Consider the following 5,465-nt stretch of genomic DNA (forward strand, 5'->3'; position numbering starts at 1 on the left):
AGGCCCGGAGCGCTGCCCCGCTCCTTCGGGCCGCCGCGGGGCTGCCCGGCCGGGCTGCGGCGGGTCGCGTTTGGCGCAGGAGCCTCCTGTGCCCGGGAGCGCCGATGGGCGCTGGGAGCTTCTCCGGGCCCTCAGACTGCCCAGCACCGGCTCCACAAAAAAATCGCGACCTGAAGAAGCAGCTTCGGGTTAAAATAGCTGCAAGGGAGCCTTGCTGTGGGATTGAGCAGATAAAAGGTGACCTTAGGACTGTGGAGGTGTGGCATCGGCTCCAAGCTTTGTTTCTGGCCCAGTGTTAGGGAGTGTAAAGCAAATCCCTTTGCTAATCCCTGTTGAGGCCTTTGCGTTTCTAGCCGTGAGATAATGATAATTTTTGGCTTTTTATAGTGCGTATTAATGTTCATACACTGAGGTACATTTACTATGTGTCATTTTATTAGTCCTGATTGGTATTTTTAGACCCCATTACTGCATTTGAAAAAGGACAGAAAATAGGTTTTCTGTTGCATATGCATCATGATCCACGTGATTAAGTGGCTTTAAAGAGAGCTGTAATGGCTGTTCTCTTGCTATCTAATTTACAGTGAGAAATAAAGCCTGATTTGCCTAATATTTTCTTGATTTTATGTTTATTTAGTTAAACAGGATTCTGATGTAGGACCTATCTTTAGAGGTCTCTTAGGAAATTAAAATCATCCTGTGTTCACACTGACAAGAAGTTCTAGATATCCTTCCAGTGTTAGAAGAAAGATCATATGACTTCTTTCTGCAAATATGTAACTGCTACTAATCTTAGGCAAAAAACTCAGCCTGCCTTTGACATAACCCACAGCAAGTTTGGTACAGCCACTTCCAAGGGAAGAACGTGACTGTGAGCTGCAGGGGCAAGCAAAGACATAAATAGTTACCAGAAGAGTTGTGATTAGCCAATGTATATGCTGGTTTGAAAGGCAAAAATAATTAACAATTACAAATGGAATTGTTGCTAACAGAGCAGCCCTTTTCCTCAGAGGCCCTGGCTGGTTCAGTGCTTTTGTACCTGGGGGTGGTCTCATGGTATGTGAGCACTCACACAGAGGGAGACAGGAAATAAAAATCTTCCTGAAAACATGGGTACAGTTTCTTCCTTCTGTGATTTTGTCTAGGACTCGGGCATCATGTTTACCTGGCTTTTGTTTTATGGTGTGAGCCTGACACCTGCACCTTCCCCTCCAGCAGACCCAGCTGACCCCCAGTGTGTCTGTCACAGCTCATGCTGCAGCTCTGGGTGCATGTTTTTTCCTGACAAGGCTTTGTTCTACTTCAGAAGTTCACGGTTTCATTCCTGCCATGGGGAAAGGCACACCTGCTGCCCAGACAGCAGGGGAGAGGAGCTGCTCCCTTTTTCCCGTTTGCATTCCCAGAAGGTTTTGCCTCTTTCAAGTCAGCTGGGGGAGTGAGGGCTGGAAGGCAAGCCCAGCTCAGCCTGCTGGGTGTTGTAGTGCATCAGGTAGGAAATGGGCAAAGAGGTTGATGCCTTGCAAAGGCTGACCTAGGACAGAGACTAGAGAGAGTTAAAAAATAAAGTAGGTGTTTATTAGAAGGCCTCAATGGATCCACCTTGGGCAGTACAAGAGCCCACCCAAGATGATCCCAAAGTGGTCACAAAATGGACAACCCAGGTCTCATACTTTTATAAGTTCTGGTCCATTAGCATATTGGAGTTAATTGTCCAATTACAGCTTTAGCTGATGAAGTCACATCCTTGTTTTTCTCTCTTCAGTCCACTGTTGTTTATGCTTTTGTGCCTGAGATTTGGATCATTTGTCCTTGGTCCCCAGCTAGAGAAGGAATTGTTTTGTCTACCTGCTCTGAAGAGAACTTACTATCCCCTAATATGAAGCTCAGAACTACACACTAAAGCAGCACAATGTGAAAAAATAAAAGCTAAAACCTGAGCCATCAAGGTGGCCTCCAGACAGTCACAGCCCCTGTGCAGCATCCCAAGTTCCCTACAGGTTCATGGAGAGGAGCCCCAGTCCAGCCTGCAGAGAGATGCATAAAGCTGAGTACAGATGTGGAGTGTTAAGCTGGACTGAAGTAAAGCTCTTGAAACCTGCTACCTGCTCAAGAATTTTCTGTTTTATACCAGTCTCTCTTTCTTATCTTGCTTGCACTTCTTTCCAGGGCAAGAAAATAATGAAGAAAATCTGCAGCTCTGGTTTCAGGGTTCCGTAGTTATCCAAGCATATGGAGACACTTTGTGTGTCTGGGAGTGAAGCAGATGCTCATTTCTCAGTAGGTTTTGGAGATACTGTTGCAATGCAAAAAATAATTGCCAACGATTCTTTCATGCATCAGCATTTGGGAGAATTGATCAGAACTTAAATATCTGCTCTGAAGAGACGACAGAACTCAGTCTATCATCACTGTATGTGCCCTCCCTTTCCTCCTGAGCTGTTAGCCATTTCTTCTGCTGCTGCCATCACAGACTCCATTTTTCATGTCTCAGCTACGTGTGTTGCATGTGCCTCATGTTTTTATAAGCACCCATAATTCAGGATCTTATGGTTAATCTGCAAACCTGATTAACTCTCAGTAAACACTGCTGCAGCTGACTTGTTTTTCATGAGAGCTCTGAAAACAGGGAATACATGGAAGTCTCATACTACTGATGCTTTGTATGTTTCTCTCTGTGTGTGACCTCCAGTCAAAAGCCCTACTATCCAATCATAACCTTTATCTATTCCCATGCCTTTTGAAACAGCCTCTAGCCGTGACACTGTGACAAATAGAAGCAAAACAATGCTATTAAAAATGCATGATGTGTATTCTGCCATATTAGATAACGTGGCCACATTCATCACCCACTAACGCTGCCAGTTCACAGCTTTGCCAGTGCAGTCTCCCTCCCATGTCTGATTTGGACAATTTAAGAAGATTTTTGGCTACACTTCACTTTTCTTCCTTTTCACCTTTGTTTTTTACCTTTATTCATTTCTCTGAAAACGGTGGTCTGCAGCATGCATTGGATGTGGCTCATGTTTCCCAGCTTTCCTAAGCTGTAATTCACTAAGAAGCCAAGCTGGAAAACAGTTGTGGAGGTTTACAAACACTGTTTTAGTGGAAAGCAGATAGCCAAGTCCCTTGTTCTCTCTGAGGTCTCTGCTGCACTGTTAGAAGCTGTCACCCTTCCCTTTGTGCCATCAGCTTACCCACAGCTTGTGCTCACCATCCTTTGCCTCTGTGAGATGAAGAGTTCTGCTCCCTCAATGGCTGCACCCTCTCAGGGCTCAGAAAAGTTCACCAGCCTGGTTCTTCTCTGTTTGTCAGTGGAGCCGAGGCCTGTCACAGTTTCAGTTTTGCAGCATTAGAATTATAGCAGTGGGCTGAACACCTGGTTTGTACTGCTGGAGCTGCCCGGCTGTGAGCGCAGGGCCAGCCGGGGTGAGGTGTCCCCCACAGCGTGCTGCAGCTCTCTGCCAGCTCTGCTGCCTGGGCTCTGTGGCATGAGTCAGCTCTGGCCCAGGAGCCATCTGGCTGAGCAGCGCCGTGCTGAGCTCATCAGCCTGCTCCCGGGAAAGGTTTCTTCACTCAGGCAGAACATTCGCAGCACCTTGGCACTTCATCCGTGTGCTGCCAGGAGAGGTGGGAGTGGCCATTCACATACCCCCAAGGTCTGCATTTCTTCACACCCTCCCAAGTGGAGAGCAGCTGTAAAGATGTAGATACTGGACAGAGGGGTGACTCAGTGGTTTTGGGAGAGCGTGCTGTGGTACTGTGTCAGGGCAGACAGCAGTCCTGAGCTGTTATCCTGGCCAAGGGCATTCATGAAATGGAGCCTATTTTAGCCACTCGCCCATTGCATGCTCAGAGGCAGAGACCACAACAGCTCACTGCCTTCGACCTCACTGGAATGATGATCCCTGACTTTTATCCCTTGCAGGCAATGTTGCCGTAGTAATTTGGGGTCACCCACCCACCTTTCTCTTGTCAACCAGTGCCACATCAAAGGAACATGGCTGATGCACGTGCTCAGGCACAGATCTTCTTTCATTCTCTCACTCCAGAAGTGCTCTGTGAGTCCTCCTGAGGGCTGACCCTTTGGCTCTTCCCACATAACTTTTACCTTTAGTCTCTGAACACAGAGTCCGGCCCAGCATCCCTGGGGGCTGGAGCTGGGCATGCCCTAAGGTTCCACAGCAGGTGGTCAGCTTTCCTCTGCAGGGAGGGCATTCACAAAGGGCCATGGTAAGCCCTGTCCATCTTATATATACTGTGGCTCTGCCCTTACCTGAGGAAAGGTGTATTCTTGGAGCTCTCTTACAAGTGGTAATTGCTGGAGGTAGAAAACTGATGAGAATGGGCAAATTGTAACTTTAGAGTGTGGATTTTCCTGACCTCCTGACCTGCTAACAGACAGAGTTGCAGATAGCTTTGGTTTTGCTTAGACTTCAATGAAATTTCAACTGCAGGAACGGTTTTTACTGCACTGGGTTGTGGCCTGTGGTTAATGTAAAGGAAGAACTTGCCTGCAGGTGAGGGTCCTGCTCTCACTGGCCTGTCTGAAACACCCTGTGCCTGCATCCACTGCTGCATCTACTCCGTGATGGTGTGGGGGTGGTGTTCAAGCCAAGCACGGTGCTCTCCCGCTGCAGGTGTGACACAGGTCAGCCACAGTCACCTCTTCACCCCAGCCCATCTCAGCCTCTCCACTGAGGGTTGTGCTCTTGCACCCACACTCTCCAATTCTCCCTGACCCTGCTCTGTTACACCCAGCAGATCTGTGTGCCCATGAGGGCTCTGGGTCTCACTGCCCATAATGCTTTTCCTACTTTTGGCATTGATGGACACATAGCTTGAAATGACCATATTGCAAAGCAGGCAACCCCAAAATGCTGTGACAAGGACAGCGAGGCCTCTGCAGACTCAGCACATAAAATGGGTCACTAATGGGGCATTTGACTCACACAACTCCATGTGCCCGCCTTTCTTTTTCTTTCCCTTGAAGACATTTGCACGTAAACAAGTAAAACTAAGACAAGGGGTAAGAAAGTGACGGTGAGGAACGGTGAGGGGAAAGGGAAGTGTCCCACCGTCCTGCTCTGGAGACTGCATCCTCACAGCTCCTGCCGGCTGGCTCCCCAGAGCTCCCATCCTGGTGCTGCTGCAGAAATAAAGGCCCATTGAGAAGTCTGGCTCCAAATTAGCATTTGAATTCCCTTGTAGCCTGTTGTCAGATGGGCAGGAGGTGGGTGCTAGGCTCGGTTGCTCAGCGCTGATACACAAAGGTGGCTTTAAAAGGTCCTTATTTTTCTAAAGGCAAGAAATGCATTGCTCAGACTGTGGATACTTTCTTCTTTTTTTTTTCTTTTTTTCCTTTCGCTCTCCCATTCTTCTCCGTTTCACCCTTTTCCTGGGTCAGGCTGAGCCACAGATAGACACGTCTTGGTATTGTTAGCCCTGTCTGACCTACTTCTCTCCCT

This window comes from Passer montanus, unplaced genomic scaffold, assembly GCF_014805655.1.
Source record: "Passer montanus isolate IOZ18808 unplaced genomic scaffold, ASM1480565v1 scaffold15, whole genome shotgun sequence".
NCBI classification, from domain to species: Eukaryota; Metazoa; Chordata; class Aves; order Passeriformes; family Passeridae; genus Passer; species Passer montanus.